Genomic DNA, 11,700 nt, shown 5'->3' with positions numbered 1-11,700 from the left:
CATGCACATCTTCATCAATATCTTGAAGGTTGAAGGTGTATTTCTCAACCCCTGCGGCATCCCATTAAATTGGGCAAACAAATCAAGTCTTTGTCATGATCCTGGGTCTTATGACCCAGCGCTTTCGGGGTTTTTTTTTTTTGTCATTTTGTGTTTTGGCTTGAGTCCACCTTGTTAGTTTAAAGTTTAGTCTTAGTCCCTAGGTTGTTATGTTTAGCTTTTGATTGTTAGATCTCCCCATGTCTTTGGTCCTGTGTCTTCCTCTGTGTATCTGTGTTCATATAGCTCTGAGTTCCTGTGCCTTGTGTTTTATTCCATGTTTCCCCAGCCCGTTATCTCTGTGCCCTCTCCCCCCCCCCCCCCTCCTCTCCGCATCTCTGTGTTCTTCCTGTGTTACATTTAAGGTCAGTATGGGTCAGTATTTTCAGTGTCCTCCCTGCCTTGTTATGCGTAATTGTCCTCAGCTATGCTCCCCGTGTGTTCCCACATCCCTCATTACCTTTTGTGTACTTATGTCAGAATCTCCCTCTGTTCTGTGTCGCGTCGTCCCTCAGTGTTGTGTGCATTTCCCCATGCCGCCTTGTGAGTTAGTTTTAGTTCTTCCCAGTGTAGTTTCATATCGCCCTTTGCCTTTCTGTTAATAAAGTCGTGTTTTGAGTTTAACCTCCGGTTTACGAGTCCAGCGTTTGGGTCCAATCCTGGCTGCCTCCACAGCACATCATGACAGTCTTAGGGTTGTCTGCTTCCTCTATTTCGGCCTGATAGTAACTGCACCTGAGGTCTAGAACAAAGAACCACAAAACCGACAAGAGCAATTTTGGAAGAGCGTAGGCATCCTTTATGGTTTGCAGATTAAGCTTTATGTAGGCTACACAAAGACGAACAGAACTATTCTTTGTGCCAACAGCAACAATGGGGACTCAGACTCTTGTATGACATCAGAATGAAGGCGTTCCGGTAAGTGTTGTCTCGCACCATCCACATCACTGAGCTTGATAGTGTTTGACTTTGTCACTATGTTTTCTAACAGTTTGTTTTTTGTATAGCACTTGCACTATATCACTAACATTAACATATTTTTCTAATGTTGTTTTGGGGGGTATGATAATTTCATGATTGATTCGTCATTTCTTAATACAACAGGGAGGTGACATAGCCATAGGCATCGTAAAGTGACTGCAATCACTGAAACCATTAAGCCATGGCTGTTCAAGGACAACAGCTCTTTAAGTTTCTTTTTCATATCTCAAGTGTTTTCAGAACTGCCTGATGTCAATTCAATAAAGGCTGAAAGGGTGGGAGCTTCTGGTAGTCAGAATAGAGGACATCGAGTGTGTGTTTATGAGTGCCTGCTCATGGCTTGCAGAGCGGAGGTGGGAAATAGCCAAGGCCAAAGTGTAAATTTCAATATAAGAGCATACAAACTCTTTAGAAAACGTGATGGTAAGCTCAATATATCATAAATAGGGGACAGACTGATAACAAGCAACCTCCACTTCAAGTAGATCATTTGATTGGTCAGATCTGCAAGATGTTCTTCATAAAAGGACTGGAGTAGAGATGTGACTTGTGTCCATAAGACAGTTTGTCTCTCTCCCTGCAATATTTACTTGCACTGTGGTTTTAGTCTGTCTGTCTCTCCTCACCCCTATCATTTCTTGAAGACAAATGATAGGGGCCATTATATGTAAGTTTTACTTTGCTCAACAGAGCTCTGACTCTTTTGTCAGCCTGGCTACAGTGCTGAAGACAAACTTAGGGCTGTTTTCATTTTCTTCAATCACTGATAAATAGTAAGATGTTCGAGCTTTACAGAGGGCTTTTTATGGAGCAATAAAGTATTTTTCAAGGATAGATGAAGATTTTCTAAATTAGCCAGATGCCATTTCCTCTCCAGTTTATGAGTTACATGTGATAATATAATACTGATAACAAGATAATTAACATCTGTGGCAGTAGAGACGTTAGGGTTTTTTGGATGGGGTCTGGGGGGATAACTGGAGAAGAGAAACACATAGAGGTGTGTGAGACTGCAACTCTGCTTCCTGGTTTCAACACTGGATAGTCACATTTTGGGGGATGGACCAGATTTCTAGAAATCTAGAAAGCCAGGATACACGTCCATGCATCAGGAATGAAATCCAGTGTAAAATCTGTGTAAATCATTGTAAAATTCAAATCAAACATGTAGCTTATCAAGAATGAGACTTCCATCCCAGATTTGTCGAAGCACAGGTTAACAACGGCCAACATGGTGCTGGTGGGAACTGTGCTACTTGGCTGGAGACGAAAGAAGAGGAAAGAATGCTAAGAGTCAGCTGGAGAAGAAAGGCAGGAGTATGAAGGTCAGGAATAGGGAGTTTAACCCTGTAAGACCCAACCCATCAAAATAAGCCAGAAAATTCTGATTTTTGGGAACTGAGATATTTATTAACCCTTCTAAAAAAATCCACATTTATTTTTTGCTATATCATGTTGGGGTTTTTTTGTTCACAACATTTTGACGTTATGGCAAGTATTGATCATACTGATTAGATAGAGGCAGAGGTGGGACCAAGTCATTGTTTTGCAAGTCTCAAGTAAGTCTCAAGTCTTTATCCTCAAGTCTCAAGTCAAGTCTCAAGTAATGTCAGGCAAGTCAGAGTCGAGTCTCAAGTCACTGGTGTAAAAGTCCGAGTCAAGTCACAAGTCTGAAACTTTGAATTTCAAGTCCTTTCGAGTCTTTAAAAAAAAACAAACGAAAAAATAATGTTGCAGTTATGCTAAATGTAAATATTAGACCATGTAATTTTAAAATCTGTGTTTTTCTCAACACATGACAAAATAGTGAACTTAGAAAATATACACAAATTGTGAAATTGCACCTCTTTAAAATGCAGCTCAATTAAACCTAGCTCCAAGAATAATTTTCACCAACAGTTCTGAGATAAGCTGCATGTTATTCTTGGATGCGGTTGTAGGACCAGCTTTAAAATCGCATGACAAAAATATCATACACATTAAAAAAAAACTGTATCACCAACATAGCCTGGACAACATTTGCTAGTTAGATGAAGTCAGCTATCTCATCTTAGCATATTTATATGCATATTTATAATTATACGGTTCTTGGAGTGAGTGCATACACTCATGAAGTTTAGTAACTTCAGGTCACTGCAACAAGCCCAGGTACAGTTTACCGACGGATGGGTGCAGGACCTTGAAATGCACCGTGTAGAACGAAAGACCATCGTACATATCATAAGTTTACCAGTCTCACAAATTGTCGTCATAAATACACATTCGTTAACCGTTTATTAATAGGACCTTTGAGCTCAACGGTAATTAATTAGTAGTGGAAATAATTTCTGGTACCCATCACAGAAATGTAGCAGTGACAATAATACTGTATGCTGTAATCGTACTGGACAATTAGTGATACAAAAAACCTATTTTATCCTGTGAATAAAAGTATATGTTTTTGTCAATGTGCCATAATAACAGAGGTGAAACGCAATATTGTGTCAGGACAATTCACTATTTATGCACAATAAATAAAGGAGCATAGCGCAACAATTTCTGTTCAGCGCCAGACTTCCTTGTAACCTATATCACCAATTATGTTAAGAAAAATGACGTATTAACTACTAAAAAACACTGACCTTCGTGTAAATGCTTGGAGCAGACTAACCTGTGAGCTGGAGTGTTCTGGGACGTTATATTTGATCTTTGAATGGCTGCAATCCAGGCCATCCGTCGCGTCTTTGTTACTTCGGAAACATGAACAATTTCTCTTCAACGACGTAATCCGATAACAACCGATCTCTTTACCCGTCGGCTTCCCGTGGCTGTCATGCGACCAGCTATTGCAGTTAATAATACAACAGCTTCTTGACATTTTTGTGTTTCTTTTTATCGCTGTATAACTGATTTTAATTGAAAGCCTGCGTGCGCTAGTACCGCTTGCCACGAGTTCCCAGAATCCTTTGCGGTTCTACCCGTGAATGACGTCACATTTTCAATCTCTATATAATATGCATGTTAAATTTTATATTTGGGGTAAAATATCAAGTCTTTTCAAGTAAACCGGTTCAAGTCCAATTCAAGTCCCAAGTCATTGGTGTAAAAGTCCAAGTCAAGTCACAAGTCTTAGAACATTTTTTCAAGTCAAGTCTAAAGTCATAAAATTAATGACTCGAGTCTGACTCGAGTCCAAGTCATGTGACTCGAGTCCACACCTCTGGATAGAGGTCTCAGAAACTCATGCTTCAAATATGACAAAGGGCATTATAGGGTTAAATATAGGGACTATTACTAAACAGAATGAGCTGGCTGATATGATGTAGAGAAGGATGGTAGATATACAATATTATTTGTTCAGGAACCAGGTGGAAGCAAAGCAAGGCCTGGATTACTGGAGGTGGATTCAAGCTGTTCTACCATGTAGACAGGAAATGAAAGTAGAGAGTAGATTTACCCTTGAAGGAAGAGTATATGAATGGTGTTGTGGATGGAGCAAAGTGTCAGGATCACAAATCTGAAAGTGGGTGATGTTGAATGTTGTCAGTGACACACATGCCAGTTAGAAGAGAAAGCCTTATTCTGAAATAAGTTGGATTAAGTGGTAGAGAGTGTCCCTCTGGGGGACAGAACAGACAAGTAGGGGAAGGAAACAGAAGTGTTGCATGGGTAGGTGTTAAGGAGAAATATGTAGAAGGATAGATGTTGTGGATTTTGTGTGAGGACTATAGCGTAACATATAAGAGTGAAGGAAGTCTTAATCTGAATCAGAATACTATTAATCCCTAAAAAAAACTACGTGGGTAACAGTTGCTCCAAGACTGTAACAGTAACCGACTAAACTATTAAGACCAGCGGTCCCCAACCTGCATCACAGACCGGTTTATGTCCAACAATATTTTCACGGACCGGCCTTTAAGGCTTCGTGGATGAATACAACAAAATAACCAGTACCGGTACCAAAAAAGAAGATTTATTCATAACACACGGGAGGGAAAAGAGCCAGGGAAACCGAGTTAATAAGAAAAACGATTAAAAAAATAACAATAAAAACTGATAAAAACCCTGAAAACCATAAATTTCACACCCGAGCCTCAACTCTCACGGCCCAGTACCAAACGACTCACGGACCAATACGTCCATGGCCCGGCGGTTGGAGACCACTGATTTAAACAATACAATATGTTACAGATTTGACAAATTTAAGAAACAGCACTAATATATACAAATCACTCAGTTATAAATATCAAGAATTAACAGAGGTGATTATAAATAAATATCAAGTAAATAAATATCAGATGAATTATACAGAAATCTTACCCAGAAGGTGCAATCTGAAAGAAATAAGAGATTGAGAAGTGGTGTCAGCAAGGCTGCATCTGATGGCAGTCTGTAGGAGCTTTAGGAATTAAGACGTGATTGCAGGGAGTTTGATAAAGAGATCTTGTGAGCCAGTGGGATACTGTTTACTGAAAAGTCAAGGTGTATAACAAGAAATTGTATGTGAGCAAACTGTTGTTTTCGAGTTCTTGAATTGTAGACTGGAATGTTAACATTAAATTAGTAGTCTAATGGGAAATTTGTTATATTTTGGATTTTGTCATATTCATTTGCTTTTTAAAAGTTCATTTTTGCTCATTTGGAGAAATTTTAACCTGGTACTCGTATAATAACCTAATTTGAAGGGATTGCATACATGCAACCACTGGTTCTTTTTCCTTGGAATATAGAAGGCATGGAAAATTGTGGTTCCCATAAGTGTGTCTGTGTGTGTGTGTGCATGCATGTTTGCTTCCCTGTTACTCATCTACTGCATGTGCCAAACAATACTAGGAAATAGGTGTACAGAGGCAGGAAGGATAAAAGAGCAGATATTTCTCCTGTCTGGTCAATGACTCATTATGGTAGCAATACAGCGAGAGAAACACACAGAGAAAGGAAAAGACACACACAGAAAGACACACAGAAAAAGGCTCAGAGGCTAACTGAGAAAAGCACCAAGACAGCTATAGTGTTTCCACAGGGGTACTCTGATCTGGGTTCATCCTGCTTTCAGCTGTAACAATCCCAAACATATAAACACAAAGAGCGTGGGGCCCTCCACGTATCCTACTGAACATAGCTCAGTTATGAAATTACCACTCAGGTAGGAGAGGAGTTCCCACAAGTATTAACACAGCTAATATTTTCATGGAAGAAAGTATTATTTTTCATTTACACAATATGAACATTATCTCATGTTTTATTAAGCTGTATCCTCTGCTGTCCTCAGCTTGCAAGTTTCCAATGCACAGTATGTTTGCCAAAAATGATTATTAGGTCAGTCAACAGAAAATATTACATGCTGACTTCTTTTTTTCTTTGTGTCTTTTTTATTCTCTTCTTTTTAATTACAAAAAATTCCAATTTAAGGCTTCTCTTATTTGTTTTGCAAGTTTTGCTTTGTGTTTTCTTTCGATCAAAACCAAACCCACAGAACATATAAACTTTTTTTCATATATTTAAAAAAAGCTAAATTGCGTGAAGTGTATGAAGCCAGCTCCCTGAGTACCTTCGTCCCTGTTGTGACAGGCCACCTCAACTGCCTTTTGGTTTTGGACTGCTAGAGTGATGGCAGTTTCAAAGGCCTCAGCTGTGAACAACTTGTAGTATTTGTGTTTTAACTTTTAAGTCTGTTTTAAATCTTTTCAAATCTTTTTTGGTTGTGAGATATGGCTTTTGTTTCTAGATTTTGGTTTCCTTGTGCTTATGATTTTCTTCTGAGCTATGTTAGTTCCCTACTGTATTTTATGTCTCTAGTTTAGTCATAAAATGTGACGTGTCACAGAGGTGGATCCAAAAAATTAGACCAGTGAAATGTTTATTTACAGTGGAAATCATTCACAGATAAACTCTGAAATATCTATCTGCTTGGTTTCTGCAAACTCAAGAAGTAGCTCATTTCGTCAGTAGCCCTCTACAGCTCCACACCCAGTACTCACTACCTGTACAGGCTGTTTTCTCCTCACCCGATCCAGTATAGTGACAATAACTGTATAGTGACAATAAAGGCATTCTGTTCTATTCTATCTACGTAGCTTTGGTTCCTCGTTTCAAGGACTTGAAGTGCCTCCCAAAGAGTGAATGAGAGAGAGAGTGGATAAATGTTTACAGAGTTTTCTGTTAACATGAATGTTCAAGATATTCAATCAACATGTTACGTGCGTATATTTTCTCTTTTTTCTCAAGTCTGTTTGTTCACGCAAAATGAAATGCGATTAATATGCAATAAAAATGAATTATATGTAATCGTGATTAATCTAAATTAATCCACTGTAATCCTGTGATTAATCTGATTAAACATTTTAATTGTTTGACAGCACTAACATATATTATAGATTTGTTTATACTTAACTATTAGTATATAGGTTTTTTTAAAAAGTTGTATTTCACAGGTAAGAACCGGTGTCAAAAGACTGAAGAAAACTATACAAATTCTCTTTGAATTTATGCATACATTCTTTGTGTTTATTCTGCATTTACTTCATTATATTGCAGAAATGTTAGTTACAAACTTAAATATAAAGTTGAAAAAATGTAATTGCAACCAGGCTATTGATCAAGTAATTGCGATTAATTACAGAAAATTGTGAGATAGATAGATAGATAGATAGATATACACACACACACACACACACACACACACACACACACACACACACACACATATATACATATGTGTATATACATGTGTGTGTATATATATATATATATATATATATTAGGGGTGCAACGATACACAAAATTCACGGTTCGGTTCGGTTCGGTACTTTGGTGTCACGGTTTGATATTTTTTCGATACAAAAAAAATGTTCATGCCTTTTTAATTTGTCATTTATTAAAATTATAAATATATATTTTAACTCAAAAGTACAGTTTTTAAATTTAACCCTAACCCTTGTGCGCGTTTTTTATTTTGACAGCGAATGCGCACCTGCGGACCACTTATGTGCAGCCCTGGTTATTTAGCTCGTCATATTGCAGCCACAGAAATTATTTTGTCCATGAAACCATAAAGCTGCACTTTCTTTTTGCCTTATAGTCTGATTTGTCATAACTTCTCCGTTTTGTGGTAAGCTTTTCTTTGGCTGTCACTTCTTCACCCTGACCTGTCTTATTTGGCTCAGCAGAACTAAAATATATATTCTGCTGCTTTTACACACGGACTCACATAAGCTCAGCGATTCTCTGCGCGATCAACCTCTCACATGTTTAAGCTTGCTGCGGGAGATTTCACTTGTCATGTTTGCATAGTAAGCTAACGATTAATAAGACGATGTCAGAGGAATTGGTGCACAAATTATCATCACTCACAGATCAGTGCTGTCGCTCTCTATACACAGTTCGCGCAATTGCAAAGTGAAAGCAAAAAAACAAGCGCAAATTCAAACGCGATTTCAATATGTCACATATTGACAGTGGCTCACCGATGCCAATGACATAATTACCCAGCTACATTTCCGAAAGAATGCAAAAGCATTGACATATATTTTTCCTTCCTACAATAGCCTGACGGGCAGGGCAGAGATAGATTTTGGTAGCCCGACTGAAAAAAATCGCTAGCCCGACGTCCCGGGGCTAGCGATTTTTTTTTGCGAGCCCTGTATCTGATTGAGGAATCACTCATCTTTGGAAAAGAGAGTTTATTACAGAGAAATGGCTCTTTCCAAAATAAAAGCTATACTATCCGCTTCTTCTGGGCTATATTCTCAGCAGCATATTAAACATATAAGGAGAATCATGTGCTAACAGCTGTCTAAATGACTCGGCTAAAGTTAGTAGCATGCTTGCTTGTTTTTTTTCTGCTTCCACTTGTCTTTGCACTAGGATGATGTCGGCGTAAATGTGCAGTCATATTCGTTGTGTTCCCACTAGTGCTTTCAGGTTAATCTCGTTGAAATGACCTTAACGCCACAACACGGCAAATCTCCGTTAACGAGCTACCGCCGATCGCCCCGTGCATGGGGCTAGACGGCCAACACGTTAACGAGCTAACTGCGCTAACCAATGGCGTGTCCAGCGGGGTGGCCTGGGGGGGGCACAGGCCACCCCCCCCCAACCAGACTGGCCACCCCAGGTGCCACCCCAAAGGCAAAACAATACAATTCAATCAAATATCAAATGTCCGATTATGTTTTCACGGTGAAGCTCAGATATCCGAGTGTAAGTGAATGCAGCATCGGCTTCTGCGCTATGCGCATCACGTTAGCAAAGGTAGGAGAGCCAAGCACGAAAGACGGCACTGCTGGAAACAATTTTTCGGTGAAAGAAAATGAGGACAGAATAAATGTCCCGGTAAGTAATATTAAGTTTGTTGAGTTTAGTAAACTTCGGTGAAATTAGAATACCAAGGAAAAAATAACACTTAAAGAATTATTGCAGCCCTCGAATATTTCAGACAGTATGCTACTGAGGGGAGCTAACATAAGAGTTATGAGTTATAAGATATCATCTAAGTCGTAACATTGCTGTATGGAGCTGCAGATTTGGTTGCATAGCTGGACTGGCCTTCGGGCATACCGGGCATATGCCCGGTGACTTATTTTTTATTTTTTATTTTGTAAGGGCATGAACAATGAGAGGTGGTGGATTGGCCAGATGCAGGTCGATGTGTAAAAATAACTCAGTTGTTTGGTGGTGGCTATGGCGGGGCTTCCACAGAGGCCAGCAGGTGGATGAGGGAAGGGGAGGCAGGAGGAGGAAAGACCCGAGGCAGCCGCCAGTCCGAGTGTCAGGTGAACTGAACTTCAGGTAAGAAGTTATGACCTGCAGTCTATCTGGGTCAGATATAAACCAAGTTTAGGTGCAGTTTATTTTTGTTGTGCTGACTTTTTACTGTCAGTTGCAATAACTCATACTGCCCGAGCTAGCATGAAGGAGTTTCTGTACAGCTGTTCAGTTGCTATGATGTTACTGATAGTGAACTTTATTTTATTCATAAGGTTAGTTAGTAGAGTTGCCAACGGCTCCTTAAAAATGGAATGGTCCCTCATTCAGAGAAAATATTATGCGTTTGGTATTGAGCTGAGAAGAGACGCAGTTTGTCCCAAACTTTAGCTAGAATGGAAAAAGACAAAGCTGGATTTATTCTGTGTTTACGCTGCACAGCTGCCTCTTCTTCTCTCATTCTCTCCCCCTGCCTCTCCTGTTTCTACTTCAATCATGAAACTGATCAATGATCAGCTGGTCGGCTTTTCTCTCTTGTTTATTTATCGCCCACTTTGTGCCAGAAAGAGGAAACCAGCAGATGTCGCGCTAAACAACAGCAGCACGTTTAAGCTTGATCAGCTGTTGTTAGAATTTATTTAATATAAATTTCTAGTATCAGCTGATGTTTGCTGGAGCCACAGCTGTAAAGCTGCTGGTCATGATGTCGGTTTGGATATGTGGTGAGAGGGAAACATGAAGATGAAACCAGGAGATGTCCTTACTGAATCATCAGAGCTGAACAGGTGATGGAGAAACAGGTTTACCTTTTAGGTGACAGGAATGAGTTGAAGGGAAGTTATGAACTGTTTCTGAGAGACAAATAACACCAGGATCCTTTTTTATGTAGCTGACAGCTGGTAACTGTGCAGGGGCGGGTCTAGCAAAGTTTTGCCAGGGGGCCAGGTAGGGAATTAACAGGGAAAGGTGGAGCACAAAGAAATTACTTTTCTTTCTTATTCTCATTTAAAATATCTCGCTTTTATTAAATAATTATCTAAATCTTACAACCAAAGTTTTTATCTGATGTAAAATGTATAGAAATCATATATATACCAACAAGACTGTACATCACTGTCACAACAGCATTTGTTTTCATTCAAAGGCTTTATGGTTTTAATACCTGGTGGGTCGGTCTGTAGTCAAAATGCCCGATTTTCTGTCCCAGTCCAGCCCTGCAGGTTAATACTGGCAGTGTCACCATGCCAGCTGACTGTATTTCATCATCAGCCAGTGTTGTTCTTGATCAATATTACCAAAGTTTACCATAAGGCAGCAGAGAAAGTATTTACTTGCTTTCAGGTTTTATTCAAATGTTAGTCTTTTCAGTTGTTTCCCCACTTTTTTCCTGTTTCAAAATCAAACACCAGTTTGTGAGAAGATTATCTTCTTTTTTTAACAGGCAGATAAAGTTTTGCATTGGCATTGGCTAATTTGTCAATTGTTTGTTACAAATGTTCGTATTTTAATATTCAAAAATGTTTTTGCCCAAAACATATGTGCACTACATGTCAGTAAAAATGCTATGCAAATATTGCTGTCCTTGAATGCTGAGTAAGCACTGACAAAGCACTGATTGTATCTCTTGTACTTTATCAACGCAGTATCTAAAAACTTTGCACCGTAGTGGTTAAAATCTCATTCTAATAAGAGTTAAAAGCGCATTCGGTTATTAGGTTTATAGGATTATTGAATTATGGTTAACGGTTGGTATAATTTTTCTTTTTCTGCCACCCTTCTCCAAATCTGTGCCCCTACCTGGCCCCCCCAACAAAAATTTTCTAGACACGCCACTGGCGCTAACACACTAGTTCCCACCCATGTAATTGAGCATTGCATGGCACATCCAACATACTGTTTTACTTTAGTCCATGACTCGCTTACCTTCAGGGTCATACGTCACATGAAAACCAAAATAATTCCAAACGCCAGATCTGAATGATCTGAATGTTGCAA

General features: G+C 39.1%; 1 long non-coding RNA gene across 1 annotated transcript in view; it reads left to right on the top strand.

Moving 5' to 3' along the window:
• Positions 1–281: 281 nt before the first annotated feature.
• LOC143412812 (uncharacterized) overlaps positions 282–11,700 on the top strand; it is a 25,276-nt gene continuing 13,857 nt past the window's right edge. Inside the window, exons 1-2 of the long non-coding RNA XR_013093346.1 lie at positions 282–404; positions 908–957. This is a non-coding gene — a long non-coding RNA (uncharacterized LOC143412812). The remainder of the gene's footprint in view (positions 405–907; positions 958–11,700) is intronic.

This window comes from Maylandia zebra, linkage group LG15 (genome assembly GCF_041146795.1).
Source record: "Maylandia zebra isolate NMK-2024a linkage group LG15, Mzebra_GT3a, whole genome shotgun sequence".
NCBI lineage: Eukaryota > Metazoa > Chordata > Actinopteri > Cichliformes > Cichlidae > Maylandia > Maylandia zebra.
This window is presented reverse-complemented; position numbering and strand designations above follow the sequence as displayed.